This window comes from Bos mutus, chromosome 1 (genome assembly GCF_027580195.1).
Source record: "Bos mutus isolate GX-2022 chromosome 1, NWIPB_WYAK_1.1, whole genome shotgun sequence".
Taxonomy (NCBI): domain Eukaryota; kingdom Metazoa; phylum Chordata; class Mammalia; order Artiodactyla; family Bovidae; genus Bos; species Bos mutus.
In genome coordinates, this window is record NC_091617.1 from 51357950 (window position 1) to 51376860 (window position 18911).

Below are 18911 nucleotides of genomic sequence, written 5' to 3' on the forward strand. Positions count from 1 at the left end.
ATAGATTCAAGGGATTAGATCTGTTAGAGTGCCTGAACAACTATGGACAGAGGTCCATGACGTTGGACAGGAGGCAGTGATCAAGACCATCCCCAAGAAAAAGAAAGGCAAAATGGTTATCTGAGGAACCTTACAAATAGCTCTGAAAAGAAGAGATGCAAAAGGCAAAGGAGAAAAGGAAAGATACACCCATTTGAATGCATAGTTCCAAAGAATAGCAAGAAGAGATGAGAAAGCCTTCCTCAGTGATCAATGCAAAGGAATAGAGGAATACAGTAGAATGGAAGAGAGTAGAGATCTCTTCAAGAAAATTAGAGATACCAAGGGAACATTTCATGCAAAGATGGGCACAATAAAGGACAGAAATGGCATGGACCTGACAGAAGTAGAAAATACTAAGCAGAGGTGGCAAGAATACACAGAAGAACTGTACAAAAAGGATCTTTACGACCCAGATAATCACGATGGTGTGATCACTCACCTAGAGCCAGACATCCTGGAATGTGAAGTCAGGTGGGTCTTAGGAACCATCATTATGAACAAAGCTAGTGGAGGTGATGGAATTCCAGTTGAGCTCTTTCAAATCCTGAAAGATGATGCTGTGAAAGTGCTGCACTCAGTATGCCAGCAAATTTGGAAGACTCAGCAGTGGCCACAGGACTGGAAAAGGTCCATTTTCATTCCAATCCCAAAGAAAGGCAATGCCAAAGAATGCTCAAACTGCCGCACAATTTGCATTCATCTCACATGCTAATAAAGTAATGCTCAAAATTCTCCAGGCCAGGCTTCAACAGAACATAAACTGTGAACTTCCGATGTTCCAGCTGGTTTTAGAAAAGGCAGAGGAACCAGAGATCAAATTGCCAACATCTGTTGGATCATGAAAAAGTGAGAGAGTTCCAGAAAAACATCTATTTCTGCCTTGTGACTACACCAAAGCCTTTGACTATGTGTATCACAATAAACTGTGGAAAATTCTGAAAGAGATGGGAATACCAGACCACCTGACCTGCCTCCTGAGAAATCTGTACTCAGGTCAAGAAGCAACAGTGAGAATTGCACATGGAACAACAGACTAGTTCCAAATTGGGAAAGGAGTATGTCAAGGCTGTATATTGTCACCCTGCTTATTTAACTTACATGCAGAGTACATCATGAGAAATGTTGGAATGGATGAAGCAAAAACTGGAATCAAGATTGCCAGGAGAAATATCAGTAACCTCAGATGTGCAGATGACACCACCCTTTTATGGCAGAAAGTGAAGAAGAACTAAAGAGCCTCTTGAAGGTGAAAGAGGAGAGTGAAAAAGTTGGCTTGAAACTCAACATTCAGAAAATGAAGATCATGGCATCTGGCCCCATCACTTCATGGCAAATCGATGGGGAAACAGTGGAAACAGTGACAGACTTTATGTTTTTGGGCTCCAAAATCACTACATTTGGTGACTGCAGCTATGAAATTAAAAGACACTTGCTCCTTGGAAGAAAAGTTATGACGAACATAGACAGCATATTAAAAAGCAGAGACATCACTTTGCCAATAGAGGTCCATCTAGTCAAAGCTATTGTTTTTCCAGTGGTCATGTATGGGTATGAGAGCTGGACTACAAAGAAAGCTGAAGGCCGAAGAATTGATGCTTTTGAAGTGTGGTGGTGTAAAGACTCTTGAGAGTCCCTTGGGCAGCAAGGAGATTCAACCAGTCCAACAGTAAGGAGATCCAACCAGTCCATCCTAAAGGAAATAAGTCCTGCATATATTCATTGAAAGGACTGATGCTGAAGCTGAAACTCCAATACTTTGTCCACCTGAGGCGAAGAACTGACTCATTGGAAAAGACGCTAATGCTGGGAAAAATGGAAGGTGGGAGGAGAAGGGGATGACAGAGGATGAGATGGTTGGATGGCATCACCGGCTCAATGGACGTGAGTGAGTAAACTCCGGGAGTTGATGGTGGACAGGGAGGCCTGGCATCCTGCAGTCCATGGGGTCACAGAGTCAAACATAACTGAGCCAACTGAACTGACTGACTGACTGATCAGAAATGTTCTTGGAATCAACATATCTGGAACTAGAGTCTTTCTGCTTCAAAACTACTTGCTAGATATCCTTTAGGCACACCTGAAAGGGACAAGAACTCTTTTTGGATAGTATGGTTTTTTAATAACATAATGTTATTAATAGAGATGTGATTTTTAGATGACAGAATTGTACGTTAGTTTTCTTTAAATTGTCTTTGTGCAATTTAAGTAATACAGGCAAAAAGGGAAAGATCAGGGTCCTTTACTTCTTGGAACAGAATGTTTTTTGATTGTTTCCATTTAAAATGATATAAATTGCTCACAACTCACTTCCTTTTTTTATCAACTGACTTTGGACTAAGTTAAGAGTATGATTTTCTGTCTATTGTGAATGCTGATTAAAGGAATCCTTTCTTACCTCAAAGGACAAGGTAGTCCTGAGATTCCTCCAGGGAGTTTAATTCACAGAACCCCTCCTTGAAGATACAGGCTACTTCCTCAGGTGTGTAGGCCAAGGTTTACTTGGACCAAGCCACAGTAATGTGGATATGCGATATCCCACAGGGCTGGGATTATCTTAACCTTTTATTTTCCAGCTTAGTGACTTGATAGAGCTAATGAATCTTCCCAAAGTACCTGGGGTTTCCCTGTCAGTGTGCCTCATATAGCTGCTGGCAAGCACGTTTTTATACTCTTCCTGGAAGTGAAACTCTTTCTGCCTTAAATGTGCAATTTCCCCTGCCTGAGAAGGTCAAAGGCACATTTACATAGTTCACAAGAGTATAAAAGAGGCATTCAGGGCCTCCTTGCCAAGCCATCTGACTAGACTAATACCAGCTCATTTTCCACCTCTACTTATGGAAACTGCAGAAATTCATAGGTGCACCATGGTCCCTGAAACAAGTCTTAATGGCAAAGGAACATTAAAATAAAATGTCCACATTATCAAATCAGTTAATGTAGCTTGAAATTGGTAGGAGTAAAAAGTGGTTGTTCAGACTGTCAAAATTAAACATGTTAAAACTACCTAAATAAAAACAAAATCTACCTTTTTGAAACACTGTTCTTGCCTAGAGAATCCCAGGGATGGTGTAGCCTGGTGGGCTGCCATCTATGGGGTCACACAGAGTCGGACACAATGAAGCGACTTAGTAGCAGCAGCAGCAGCAGCAGCAATTTACTTAGTATTCAAATACTGAGAATATTCAAAGCAAACTTCAGCATATTCACAATGTTACTTTTTTTATTGCTTTTCTCCCACCTAGTTTTTAACTCTAGTGTGCTCACTAACATTTATTGAGCACTTCCTATGTACCAAACCCTTTGTATTTATAACATCTTCTAATAATTTAAGGCAACCTGTTGAGGTGTAGGAATTGTTATCCTTCTGTCCTTGAGGAGTAGAGGCTCAGAATCTCAGGAATTGGCTCACAGTGGCAGGGGAGTAAGTGAATGAGGGATACAGGTTTGGCCCTAAGGTCAGTATGCTTTGCAGAACGGCATGCTGCTAACTGTGCTCTGCTGTTTATGAGACTATGGAGAGAGAAAAAAAGAAGAGCAAGTTGCATTACTCTCATTTGCCTACATTTCATGTTCCACTGTCTGATGTGAGCCCAGATCTGCCTCCTTCCCCTTCCTGCATAATGAACTTGGGCCCCGTCTGGGCCTGTGCCCATGACACCCTTCTCCATCCTCTTCATTTCCTATGTAAAGATTTCCTTTATAAAGATTTCCATGTGCAATCTAACTTTGGGGAAATTCTCTGCTTAACATTTTGACAGTACACATTTCTTTCTGTTACTGTGTAACTCTGTGTGTGTGTGTGTGTGTGTGTGTGTGTGTGTGTGAGTGAGTGTGATTACCTGTCTGGATCATTAGCTTCCAGAAAACAGCAATCTCATTGGCATCTTTGTACTCTTGGCATGTAGATAGGTGGAAGGCAGTTTTTAAAGCATAGTTTTATAACTGGTCAATAGTGACTACTGAAGGGGAGAGGATTTCCAGATCTTTCATCGTGTTATTTTAGGAGGTCTAACAATGAATGCTAGAGTTTTCTATCTCTGCCTGCTGGTGTTTTTCTACACTTTTTTGGGAATTTCAAGCAGATGGACAGATGATAATGACTTGTATTAATAGTTACTTTGCTTTACTGTTACTATCTAGTGAACTCTTAAGGCTTGTTTTGCTTTTTTTTTTTTTAACTATGTTTAAGATTTGTTAACTGTGAAAGACTCTGGGTCATGAGGAAATGCAAGAGTGGGGATGGGAAGGTGATAACAAAGATACTTCAGATTTGCATTTTCTTTTTAGAAATTTCCATTTTCAGTGTAGCTGACACTTGTAATTTCTGTTAAGGATTGGTGCCTGAGCAGGAATGCCTATGAAATAAGCTTCAGCTGTAAAGACAGGCAAGGTGGGTGATTTTAACAAAAGTGTTGTCTTTTTTCATACCTTAATGAAATAAAATAATAAAATGAAGACAGTGACAATAAGAATTGTGAAAAAAGACAACTCATTTTTAAAACAAGCATATGTATTATATATTTCCAAGCATTTATCTTTGTCTGCATAAAGGTAATTTATTTCAGCAAATGATTTAACCGGAGCTTATCATTTTTAGAAAAAAACATCCTTTGTCCTCTGCTATATCACAGTGACCTGAGGTGTGGAATTGATTGACCAAAATTGCATAACAGCCGGTATGCATTTCAGTACTATATTATTTTGCAGTGTGCCTGGTACTACTACTGAGGAGATGAAAAGAACATTAAATACTTTGGGGGTGAGTAGGGGGCTTATGTACACACAAGGCTGGGAAAGCTTTAGTTAATGAGTTTTTTTTGGACTACAAATATGATACATTTACATAGAAGTAAGAGCTTGGCATTTGTATTTAGCTTTTATTTATAAACAACATTTACATTTTACTTGTAAACATATAGTTTATAAAACGGTGAATTGAGGAAGTAGCTTCAAGATAGAAAAATCTTGCAGAGAACACCTACTTTGTAAAGTGGAGATTGGAGTACATATTATTGGGCAAATGGAGAAAGCCGGTAGAAGACTGAGTGAAAGAGCGGATGTTAAGACTGTTATTTGTGACCTGGACTAGTTCTGACTTTCAGAGGTCATACTGAGTCTTAGATTAGACATGCAGCCTCTTTCAGAACACAAACATAATTGAAAATAATAATTTAAAAATCTGCTTTCTTGGGTCTCCATTTTGCTTTTCTTCCAGTGTAAAAGCATGAATATTCTATTTTCAGGAAGATGAGGAAAAATATTATTTCCTTCTCTAACCGTTTGGCTAATTTTGTTGTTGTTTCTGGCTCCATAAATTGAGAGGCAGTCTGTACCATGCATTGTATCATGCCCAGCAAGTTTTTGTTTTGCTTTGTTTTTTTTTTCATTTGAAATTGTTCCTTAGCAAATAATTGCAGTTCAGAATGACTTTTATTGAGCTTGATTGAATTAAGGTTATGTATGAAAATGAGTTAGTTAAAGCTTAATCTATTACCCAGAGAATTGATGAAAACATCAGAAAAGCAGTCATTCATGGGGATTAAATATTCTTCCATGTAAGTGGGCAGCATGGTTGCCTGGATTCTCTTCTGCACTGACTAGGTTGTAGTGACATCAGGGTGCAAAACATACAATGTTGGCCTAGAACGGGATTTTGCCATGATATGCCTTGAATATTACATTGGACATTAACACTAATGAGGGAGCCTATCACATTGTAAAAAGTGGCATCTCATTTTTTTTAGTATAATAAGCTTTCAAAACATAGTACCCCAAGGGGCAATGTGTAAACCATCAAGAAGCCAGTTGCTTTGGGATATTTCAATGGTTGCTTAGGCCAGGTCTTTATGAAGGGTTTTGCAGATGCCAAGTTAGATGTCCTATTTGTGGCTAAGAGGTGAACAATAGATAATTTAAAGTTAGCACTCCCACCTGCCATGATAGTTTCTCAGGGAATTCTGAGCTGTGGCAGTTCAGGCCTGGCTTCGTGTTCATCCTGTGGGAGGCAGTTTCATGGGTGGGAAATGGGCCTTGGGAAAGGAGCAGGTTCTTAATGAGCTAGTGGGACTGAAGTCCTTGGGAGTTGGGAATCCAAGGCCCTGTTTGGGTGGAAGGGAGGGCTGAGAGGAAGCACCGTGTGACCCAGAGAACATAGACAGGCATGGGGTGGCTCAGTTGAAAACCTCCCCTGCCTTTGGTCTAAGGGCATACACACACAAGTCACCATTCTGCGGGATTGTATTCACCCCCTTAGACATTTCCCCTTCCTGCCCACCTGTCCTTCTGACACCTCACACAGCTGCCCATTTCCATCAAATCAGAACATTTTATGAAGTCGCCTTGTAACTTAAATGCAGACAGAACAGCTTGTGCTGAAACTGCTTTTCTGAAGTTACCGTGTGGGCATTTGTAATAGCCAGATAAAATCTGGAGTCTCTCAGTGTGGCTCAGAACTCAAAGAGAGTCTGTCTCAGGCAGGATCTTCAGCTTTGGAATTGACCTCTGTTCTGTGGCTTATTCCCTGGCTGATTCTTTGGCTGCCCTGTCCTAAGTTAGTTAAGTCCAGCATGATTTCTTTTTTATCCTGAGTTTTAAAATCCTTATTGGTTACAGCATAATCAACCTCCTTCCTCTCCCTGCCTACTTTATCCATAGATATTTACATCCCATGTGATAAATTATTGAACAATAATCAAAGCAAAGTATAGATTTGTTCTATTTGGGGGGTATATATTTGATTATAGAAACAAATCAGTAAATGTACCTTAAGATTAGTGATAGTTTGTTTTTGAGCTCCTAACAGAACATCTTTCTGTACATAGGATAGAACATACTTTATTTCTCAGATAGCCTGCACTCACTTCTTAAACTAAAAGGTAAGCAAATCTCCAAACTAAAATAAAAATTTGTTGTTGTTCAGTTGCTGAGTCGTGTCCCAGTCTTTGGGACCCCATGAACTGTAGCACGCCAAGAATTAAACCCACACTATCAAAGTTAATTTTGGACCCTTCTCTCCCAGTTGTGGCAGTATCAGTTCAGTTGCTCAGTCATGTCCGACTCTGCAACTCCAGGACTGCTGCACGCCAGGTTTCCCTGTCCATCACTAACTCCCGGAGCTCACTCAAACACATGTCCATTGAGTCGGTGATGCCATCCAACCATTCATCCTCTGTCGTCCCCTTCTTCTTTTAGCTTCAATCTTTCCCAGCATCAGGGTATTTTCTAAGGAGTCAGTTCTTCGCATCAGGTGGCTAAAGTATTGGAGCTTCAGCTTAAGCCTCAGTCCTTCCAATGAATATTCAGGATTGATTTTCCTTTAGGATTGACTGGTTTGATCTCTGTGCAGTCCAAGGGACTCACTCTCAAGAATCTTCTCCAATGCCACAGTTCAAAAGCATCAATTCTTCAGCGCTCAGCTTTCTTTATGGTCCAACTCTCACATCCGTTCATGACTACTAGAAAAACCATAGCTTTGACTATATGAACCTTTGTCAGCAAAGTGATGTCTCTGCTTTTTAATGTGCTGCCTAAGTCTGTCATAGGTTTTTTTCTAAGGAGCAAGCGTCTTTTAATTACCAACTGCAGTGATTTTGGAGCCCAAGAAAATAAAGTCTGTCACTGTTTCCATTGTTTGCCCATCTATTTGCCATGAAGTGATGGGGCTGGATGCCATGATCTTAGTTTTTTTGAATGTTGAGTTTTAAGTCAGCTTTTTCACTCTCCTCTTTCACTTTCATCAGGAGGCTCTTTAGTTCTTCGCTTTCTGCCATAAGAGTGGTGTCATCTCTCCCAACTGTGGCAGTATAAATTAAATTCATTTTTTAAAAGTTTATAGCAGTTTATTTACTTGATAGTTATTTATATTCATGATTTTTACCTATTTCATAATTTTTCTTTTAATGGTTCTTGATAGTTGCTTTTATAAATTTATATGAAGAAAAAGCATGGACATAAATATATGAGATAGTGTATGTCATTTTCTTAAAACAGCAGTTTTAATGTTAGCTGTCTCAGTTCAGTTCAGTCACTCAGTTGTGTCTGACTCTCTGTGACCCCATGAATCTCAGCACACCAGGCCTCCCTGTCCATCACCAACTCCCGGAGTTCACCCAGACTCACATCCATCGAGTCAGTGATGCCATCCAGCCATCTCATCCTCTGTCGTCCCCTTCTCCTCCTGCCCGCAATCCCTCCCACCATCAGAGTCTTTTCCAATGAGTCAACTCTTTGCATGAGGTAGCCAAAATACTGGAGTTTCAGCTTCAACATCATTCCTTCCAAAGAAATCCCAGGGCTGATCTCCTTCAGAATGGACTGGTTGGATCTCCTTGTAGTCCAAGGGACTCTCAAGAGTCTTCTTCAACACCACAGTTCAAAAGCATCAGTTCTTCAGTGCTCAGCCTTCACAGTCCAACTCTCACATCCATACATGACCACAGGAAAAACCATAGCCTTGACTAGACGAACCTTTGTTGGCAAAGTAATGTCTCTGCTTTTGAGTATGCTATCTAGGTTGGTCATAACTTCCCTTCCAAGGAGTAAGCGTCTTTTAATTTCATGGCTGCAGTCACTATCTGCAGTGATTTTGGAGCCCCAAAAAATAAAGTCGGACACTGTTTCCACTGTTTCCCCATCTATTTCCCATGAAGTGATGGAACCAGGTGCCATGATCTTTGTTTTCTGAATGTTGAGCTTTAAGCCAACTTTTTCACTCTCCACTTTCACTTTCATCAAGAGGCTTTTTTAGTTCCTCTTCACTTTCTGCCATAAGGGTGGTGTCATCTGCATATCTGAGGTTATTGATATTTCTCCCGGCAATCTTGATTCCAGCTTGTGTTTCTAAGGAGAGACTTTTATACCATTTATTTAATCAGTTTTTGGAATTGTATGCTTCTTTTGTAGCAACATAAGCATTTAATTTGAAAGTATTCACGTGTCCCATTAATTTTCTTCAGAGATCTTTCTTCTTTCATCCATACCCTTGTTCTAAAAAATGTGGATAAATGAGTAGTATCTTGTGAGAAGCCTTGTAAGACCATTTAATATTTTATTCTTTCTGGTTATTGTTTTCTTCTGTAGCATTGGGTGACAACTGAATTATCTACATCTAGTTAGGATTACTCAAATGAATCATTATACATTTTTGATATTTAATGTATAAGAGCGAGTTCTTCCATATTGTAGTAGCTGAAAAAACACTTTAGCTAACACATAAAATGACTAACAATATTGATCAAGCAGTAAGCTAGTAAGTGATACCCAGTTTCTGAAATATGTTGTAGCCTGCTGATTGTAAAGAAATATATTGTCATAATACACAAGAGAGTAGGAAATTATCTCTTAGTTGAGTGTGATTTAGTATTACCATATGAAGCACTTGAGAAACTAAATGAATGTGTCTCACATAGAAACTGAAATAGCTTAATTTAAAAAAATTATAATTTAGATATATGTCTGTATTAATGATGACCCTATATGCGAGACAGCAAAAGAGACACAGGCTTTTGGACTCTGTGGGAGAAGGTGAGGGTGGGAGGATTTGAGAGAATAGCACTGAAACATTGCTATTGTATAGTACTATATGTGAAATAGATCGCCAGCCCAAGTTTGATGGATGAGACAGGGCACTCAGGGCCATAGCACTGGGATGACCCTGAGAGATGGGATGGGGAGAGAGGTGGGAGGGGGTTTCAGGATGGGGAACACATGTATTCCCATGGCTGATTCATGTCAATGTATGGCAGAAACCACTACAATATTGTAAAGTAATTAGCCTCCAATTAAAATAAATAAACTAATTAAAAAATAAATAAATTGGAAACATTAAAAATAAAAAAAATTCACAAGCAATTATAATTTAGGTATATGTCTATATTTGCAGTCTTAATATAAAGTTTTGTTTAATTTGTACACTTGATTTCAATCCTCTTTTATTTCATCATGTGTAGCTAGAAAGTAATTTATAACAGCTTTTCTCTATTTGTATGTGTTCCCCCACCCTTTAATAGAAGAACTATCTGGGCTTCACTCATCTTTAAAAGATAAAATATAAGCATCTGAACCATAGCTTAATTGTGGTTAAGCTTTAACTGGTTTGGTTGAACCAGTCATTTCAAATAACTTGACTTTAGTCAGGATGTCATTTTAATTCCATGTTTTTCCAGAGGATTTACCTGTAACTCTATACCTGAATTTAGTCAGCAAACTAAGAAGTAATGGCCTGTAATTCTTTGTCTCTGTAACTTTGGCCTCAGAATTCCCATTGAGTAATTTTAGTAATCATCTTTTTGTTAAATTAAAGTTGACAGTAAATACTTTCGGTCTTTTTTTCCTCAGTAGTGTTAGTCCAGGGATGTTTAATCATTTTCCTGATTTTGATTGGTTGGCTGTTAATACATCTTATTTAGGGATGATTTTGCTAAAGGAGACTTAAGTGTCAATATAGTTGGAAAGGGCTTCCTGACTCACCATTTTAATCACTTTGCTATGGGTCCTCCACAGAATCCTGCTGCATCACAGAAGTTGGAAGTTCTGATGTTCCATTGACATCACAATGGAAAGTCTTGACTTGACCGGTAAGAGCAGCCCCATGGTGCATCTTACTTACTTACCTGGAAGCAATGAAGCAGTCAAGAGCTATGTGGTATCAGAGCTGGTCTCAACTTTTTCGCATCTGATAGATTCACCTTCCGTATTGATCAGGGAAGTGTGATAATTGTGTATTTTACTTGTCAATTTTATTAGTATTTTAAAAGTGACATGTAGTCTCTATTATCAAGAATGTTAAATTTTCCTTTAAAGTAATTAATTTTTAAAAATTAACTATTTCAGAATCCCTGGCTTGTTTCTCCAATGTAATGGGCTACTGGTAAAAAGTCAATTTATTGAAGTCCCCAGTTATCTAGAGAATACATGTCTTAGTAAATATTACATTGGTTTGTTCCCTCAAAGCTTTTTGTATTTCCTTTGGCATTAAATGAAAAGTGAATCAGTATCAAAAAGCATTATGGGAGCTTAAAAAAGACTATTAAAAATAATAGAAGCAGGTGTAGCAATACCATAAAACTATTTTGAATATGAAAAACCACACAGTGAAGAAAAAGTTGAGATTTTAAAATATGTACATGTGGCAAATTATATCAAACTTTGAAACTCACATACTATAATTCTGTCCTTTTGTTCATAAGTTGTATTCAAAACTGCTTCCTTTGGAATATTTTAGGATTAATTTTAATAATGATTACTTAAATGCATAGAGTTTTCTCAGTCTGGGAATAAAAACGTGTGATTGATTTACTGGTGTTTGAATACTTTATGGTGAACTGATGATTTATAAGACCAAGGAATGTGACATAAAATGAACAAAAATAGTAAATATTGCTTAGTTGCAATTTTCAGGACATGCACTTATTCTTCAAATTTTCGATTCATGGTAAACTTAAATCTTTTTTCTCTTAAGTATTTTTGATAGCCTGTTAGATCTGTCTAGAAAATTTGTGTGTGTGTTTTTGTTTTAGTAAATATATGACTGAATGTTGCTTTTATGATTTTATGATGTGATAAGGCCTCTGAACCATTCTTCTGAGTGTTACAGTCTAGGATTGTTTGCATTGTAAAAATAAATGCCATTAACTTGTAAGTGTGTTTACTTGGATATTGAAACACCAACAAAATCTTATTGCCAGTGAGAAGACTGAGATTTAGTTATTTCTCCTCCTTTCTGTATTATCCTTTACTGCATAATAAGTCAGAAATACAAATTCTGGATTTATGAATGGCAGGATACCATTGACTGTGGTTTTACTGGGTCAGCAGAATAGACTACAGAAAATTTGAATATCTATACTGTAATTTCAAATATGTTCTCAATTACTAATTCTAATAGTGAGATTTAAAGAAAATTAAATTTGTGGCAATATTCTGAGTTTTCTAAATATGAATATATATATAGAAAATAAAGCAGGACCTTTTATATTACCTATTCAGAGAACTAAATCATTAATATGCCATTGTATGGCAGTCTTGACTTAAGTAGCCATCTGATCTTTGATCACTGAATGTTAATTAGATTACATCAGTAAAGCATTTTTATTGACTGTAAACAGATACTGACAGAAAATGCTGATAAAATTTAAGAAAACTGACACTTTATACTTCTAGTATACATTTATGTTCATCATAAGTACAGTATTAACTAGTAGAAAATATGCCATTCAAAATCAAGAGTAATTTAGGAAATAAATCTTGGAAAATGTTACCTAGCAAAATGGTTCCCAGGGTTCAGTAAATCTGGGAAATAATGCTGTTTTAGTCAGCTTAGGCAAAGCTTTGTTTAATTAAACAGAGTCCCTAAATCTTAGTGTTTTATACCAATAAGAGTTTCTTTATCACTCATGTTCGTATTCCTGATGAATCTGTTGCCACTCTGCTCCATGTCCTCTTCATTCCTGGCCCAGAGCTGAAGGACAGCCTCTCTGGGATGCACAAGTCTTGTGGCAGAAGGAGTCAGGCATTCTGGGTTCTTTAAGAGGCCATGTATGTCACTACCTCTTAACATTTCATTGGCTAAAGCATGTCACATGGCCAGCTCATGTCATGGGATAGGAGTGGCTTCTTAAGAGGAGTGGTGTAGGGGCTGATAGGGAAGCACAATGCCTATTTTAAGGGTAATATTTGGATAATCCTATCTCGGGCTTTTCTAGACAGACAGAATGCACCTTGTATGTTAAGCTTCCAGAAGTCCTGTAAAAATTAATCTGTTTAACGTGGAAAATTATTTGTGAAACTTCTGTGTGATACATGGAACATATTGAACTTTGAAACCTATCTGTGAACAAGTTTTAGGGAATGAGGAGTTCATTCATTCCAAGAGTTTCCCTAAGTTTTGAACATTATCACTTTTACACTATGCAATAAGTGGAAATACACCCTATATTAAGCTTACATTCTTGTTTTATAAGTTGGCTTTAAAATGAAAGAAAATTACTTCAGACTGGACCCTCGGTGGTTTGAATACAGAGTTTGAGAAGGGAAATAATGATCCTCATAATAAATTCTTCCCTATATTTACTGGATTTCAGGAATTTTGACAGATATCCAATTGGGTATAGAGGAAGAGCATAAGAGAATGGGTAGGTTTTTTTTTTTTTTACCCGTAGTAGCATAATTATTTTACCATGTAATGGTAATCAAGTGCTTCTACTTAAAGTCAATTTCAGGAATGATTCTGGAGAGAAAGAATACACATACTATAAGGTTTTCTAATGTACACGAGTTTTCTAATGTACCCCGAGGTCGTATTCACTATACAGTGATTGCATTATTCTGTCCTATACTTTGTAGAAAATTGATAGTCATAATGAACTCCTCAGCTAGTGTTATGATTAATCCCACAAGTTTTATAAAATGTTGTGACCACATGTGTGTGGATTAAGATGATTTAAATATTGAGGATTATACTATAAGCAGTGCTTTGTTTGTAAGTTTCTAGTTCCTTAAGATTGGGGAAAAGGAACATTTAGAAATCTGTGAATTCAGAGAAACTTAGGCATAAATCCTAGTTCTGGAACTTTTAAGTTGAAAGAATTTGGGTGATTATTTAACCTCTGTCAAATTTTGTTTTCTCATCTTAATATTGGATAATGATCTCTACCTCATGGAGTGCTGATAATGAAATGAGGGAATTAAGTTGAGTGCCTGGCACATGGGATGCTCTCAAGAAATGGTAGTTAAGAAATGTGATCACAGTTCAATAATCTTGGATGCACTGTAATATACTGTTATTACAGTATATGTATGTATAAACTATGTTTGCATATTTATATTTAAACACACACTTCCAAGAGTTTTAAAAAATTGTCCTTAAGGTATAAGTATCCTACAGATTTACTGAAAAATAAAAGTGGCTTTATCCTCATCTGAAAAGGTGAATCCTATGGAAGTACCAGTCACCCTGTGAACTAATAAATCAGTTCTTGCCACTGAGAACATAGAAGTCCTAACAGAGTGATTGCCAATTGTGGATGTATGGCCTCGCCTCTGAATTTTAAGGTTGGCATCAAAGAAAAACAATTTTTTATAATCTCACAGGGTACAAGAACAAAAGAGAGTGCCACAGAAATTTTCTTCAGCATGTAGAGCAAATGCTGTTTGGTTTCAAAAGAGTCAGCATTTCTACTTCAAGATTTCTATGCTGCTGTTTCCCAGTGAAGCTGAGATTATTTAAATTCCTTCAATGACTTCTCTGTTGGCATTGTCCCCTCACACTCAGAATCAGGACAGCAGAGGATATCTCTTAGGGTTCAAAGCTTTATGTTATTTCTAAATGATAATTTAATTTGGAATAACACAGAGATACATATAAGTAATTTGGGGTAAATTATTTTTCAAATTGTCCCAAGTCTTTCTCTTTATAAATGAATCATCATTGTAACAACTACCAGCTGGATCATTGATAGAGTGAAACTATTTCAAAAATAGAATATTTTCATTTTTAGAGATTATATAGTCTGGGCAGCCATAACAAAATACCACAGACTGGGCAACTTAAACAATAGATTTCTTTTTACAGTTCCGAAGGCTTATGGTCCATGGTCAAGGTGTTGACAAATTCTGTTTCTGGTGTGGTTTCTCTTCCTGGCTTTTGGACAGTTGCCTTCTTGCTGTGCTCTCACGTGACCTTTTCTCTGTGTCTGTGGAGAAAGTGTGCTCTGGCCTCTTCCCCCTTCTTATAAGGACACCAGTTCTATCAGATAATGGCCCCACCCTAGTGACCTTACTTAATTTTTACCTTCTTCTAGGGTCTGTCTCCAAGTACAATTGCACTGGGTTTTGAGGTTTCATTATACAAATTTGAGGGCAGCCAATTCAGTTCATACCAGAGGTATTTGTTTTTTCTGTGCCAAAGAGAGAAGAGAATGTTAAAAAAAAAAAAAATTCTATGTTATTTAATCTATAAACAAGAAGATCCGGTTTACTGTATCATCTAAGATTCTAAAAATTATCTTTGAATCTTTGGAATGGGAGACATTTGAAATTACTGAATTCATATTTCTTCCACTTTGAAGTCACAGTGCATTAAAAAAGAATGTCTTTCAAGGGAAGGAATCAAATCAAAGAACTTGAAAATCAGAGTGTTTTGTATGATGGAGGAATAGCATCATTGTAAAAATTGATTTCCATGTGTATTCATTGTTGACTTGATATGGAATGTATTTGAAAATTAGGTCAAAGAAGAAGACATTTAACTTTTTGAGATACATGTTTCTGCTGACTATAATCAAGCCAATTCATATTTTTCATGGCTATATTCTTTTACTTTATTTAGCAGGAAAATAGCATAGTCTTAAAGGTTCTGGAAAACAGAAAGAAAATATTATGCATTTGAAATAAAGCCAGCAAAAGCCACAACAGAGTCCTAAATCTCCTATTCTCCCTGTTAATTATCCTGCCTCCCTCTCTTTCTTTTTTTTAATCTCCTTTTTTCATCCTCTTCCTTTTCCTCCTTTCCTCTGATATTACTCTTAGGTTAGGTAATCATTGAATTTCTCAAGTAATAGTCTAAATGCAATTCTTTGAACATCTCTGTAGTACCTTTTTCTAGTACATAGGAGGAACTTTCAGTTGATGAGTGTTTGGGATTAGTAATCGTATTGATGAAGGCTCAATTTAACTCTTAGTTCTACTTTTGAACTTAAAAAAAAAAAGAGTGCTCTATGTCACTAGAATAATTTGAGTGTCTTATGATTTGATGCCTATCTGAAAAGAGAAAATATACCATAAGGAAACAAACCTTTGAGACTCTCTTTGTATAATAACAACTTTAAATTGATTCACCTTGTGTGTTTACAGACTAGAAGATAAGCTCTTCAGGACTGATCTACTTTTGTGGATTGCAGTTAATTGGTTGAAAGTTATTATTTTACCTTTTATTTACTTTTGATTTTGATTTCCCTCTAAAGCTATTTACAGATGACTCAAACTTAAGCCTTATATGTAATAAATTTTAGCACTGTATTTCTTTTGCATAGGCTCAGTCTACTGATTATTAAATTTACTAGTTAAGGACAATACAAATAAATTGAGACATGACCACTTCATCCATTTTACTACTCTGAAAGGTAGATAAATTATTTTTATACTGAAGTCTATATTGCCTTTGATCTCTATTACAGAGAATTGTGTTTCTCCAGGAAAATAAATGAATCTTGTTGTTGTTGTTCAGTTGCTCAGTCACGTCCTACTCATTGCATCCTCTGTGGTCCCCTTCTCCTGCCTTCAGTCTTTCCCAGCATCAGGGTCTTTTCCTGGGAGTTGGCGCTTCACATCAGATGGCCAAAGTATTGGAGCTTCAGCTTCAGCAACACTCCTTCTAATAAATATTCAGGGTTGATTTCCTTTAGGATTGACTGGTTTGATCTCCTTGCTGTCCAAGGGACTCTCACGAGTCTTCTCCAGCACTTCAGTTCAAAAGCATCATCTCTTTGGCGCTCAGCCTTCTTAATGGTCCAGCTCTTACATCCTGTGTGACTACTGGAAAAACCATAGCTTTGACTAGACAGACCTTTGTTGGCAAAGTAATGTCTCTACTTTTTAATACACTGTCTAGTTTATCATAGCTTTTCTTCCAAGGAGAAAGCATCTTTTAATTTCATGGCTGCAGTCACCATCTGCAGTGATTTTGGAGCCCAAGAAAATAAAGTCTATCACTGTTTCCACTTTTTCCCCATCTATTTGCCATGAAGTGATGGGGCCAGATGCCATGATCTTAGTTTTTTGAATGTTGAGTTTTAAGCCAGCTTTTTCACTCTCTGTCACCTTCATCAAGAGACTCTTTCGTTCTCTTGGCTTTCTGCCATTAGAATGATGTCATCTGCATGTCTAAGGTTATTGATATTTCTCCTGGCAATCTTGATTCCAGCTTGTGATTCATCCAGACTAGAATTTTGCATGATGTACTCTGCATATAAGTTAAGTAAGCAGGGTGACAATATGTAGCCTGATGAACTCCTTTCTGAATTTTGAACCAGTCTGTTGGTCCAGGTCCAGTTCTAACTGTTGCTTCTTGACCTGCATACAGGTTTCTCAGACAGCAAGTCAGGTAGTCTGGTATTCCTGTCTCTTTTAAGAATTTTCCACAGTTTGTTGTAATGCATACTGTCTAAAGGTTTTAGTGTAGTCATGTTTTTCTGGATCTAAATGGATCTAATGGGGTGAAATTTCTCATAACATTGCTCTCAGAATTTCCATGCATATTAATGTAGAATACATACTATATTTACTGAGTATTCTGCACGTACACAGATAAGTGTAAATATACATGAGTGAATACATGTAATTTTTTCAGGCAACTTCTTCAGGAAACCTAAAGCCTTAAGTTTACATTAGAGGGTCTGTTTTGTTTGGGCTGTATCCCCCAAACCTACGAATGGTTTCCAGCACATGGAACTTGCTTAGGGAATATTTGGTGAATTAGTAATACAAGAGTTCACATTTTATTAATTGTATATTCCATTGATATTGATATTAATAAGCATCCCCAGGTCTACTTGGAGATAGTTATTCTTCCAAGTGTTAGTTCAGGGGGAGGAGTGTTCCTCATAAATAAGTCTTTAAGTTGCAGTTAGTCCTATAATCAATAAATGTTAGTGAGCTTAAGAACTTAAAATGAGCAGCAAAATAATTTCTGGGTACCTGTTGTATTGTTCATAGGGTACATTGAGTCAGCAAGAGTTTATTAAGACTTGTAAGCCTTCTGCCAAGTACTTTCCTAACACTTTACCAGTGACCTTCTGAGTGGAGTGCATGTGAAGGTTCTGAGATACAAGAAAGGCAAATTGGTTCAGGTGGGGTCACGAGAGATGCTGTATGGTACTTGTGTTTAGTTAATACGTAATAGAAAGGTTGACTTAAGTCCACATTTAGATGTTTTATTCTTGGGGGGGTACTATTTTTAGGATATTCCTATATTCAAATTTATAAAGATGTTAGAGAAGAACATTGTGTTTTGGTTTGTGTGTGTATGTGTTTTGATTTTATAAACTTTTGTAATCTGCTTGATTTTCAGTTCTGCCTCTGACATTGTTATATTGCTGTTCTTAAAAAGCAGATGAGTTATGTAGTTATTTTAATGTTTCCTTAACATTTATTGTAAGGCCATTTATTATCAAGTGTCTCTTTGAGGCAAAAGTATTCCACTTCAGGAATGTAATGTTTTAAGCTGTTGAGTTACCACAGGCATAAACAGTGTACAGGTTTCTGGAAAGGTCAATTAGATGGGGAGGAACTGGCTTCTGAACAAGGCTTAAATAATAAGATACCATTTAACTGGTGAACACAGTCCCAAGCATTTTCAGTTATGCCATACTGCTACTGCTGCTAAGTCGCTTCAGTCGTGTCCGACTCTGTGCGACCCCATAGACAACAGCCCACCAGGCTCTCCTGTCCCTGGGATTCTCCAGGCAAGAACACTGGAGCGGGTTGCCATTTCCTTCTCCAATGCATGAAAGTGAAAAGTGAAAGTGAAGTTGCTCAGTCGTGTCAGACTCTTAGCAACCCCATGGACTGCAGCCTACCAGGTTTCTCCGTTCATGGGATTTTCCAGGCAAGAATACTGGAGTGGGATGCCATTGCTTTCTCCAGTTATGCCATACTAATTACTAAATTAGAGAGAATGAAACCCACAAAACGTGAGATGTATCCATGTGCAGAGAAGGGTAAGCCCTCAGGCACCACCCAGATGGCCCGAACTGATTCTCTGAATCATGCGCTTAATATAGTTTGTGAATACCTGCTGTGCTTTCAGTATTGTTAGAGATGCCTGTTCATCAAATAGGTGTATTATATAAAGAGACAATAGAGGAAAGTGTGAG

At 37.4% G+C, this 18911-nt stretch overlaps 1 protein-coding gene across 7 annotated transcripts in view; it reads left to right on the plus strand.

Moving 5' to 3' along the window:
- Positions 1-18911, plus strand: part of BBX (BBX high mobility group box domain containing) — a 297529-nt gene that overhangs the window by 121700 nt on the left and 156918 nt on the right. For 6 of the 7 annotated variants that reach the window (XM_070368807.1, XM_005910181.3, XM_070368818.1 and 3 more), the window contains one exon: positions 10543-10616. The exons of the other annotated variant lie outside the window; for it this stretch is intronic. The gene's annotated coding sequence lies outside the window, so the exon portion shown is untranslated. The remainder of the gene's footprint in view (positions 1-10542; positions 10617-18911) is intronic. 7 annotated transcript variants of the gene reach the window in all.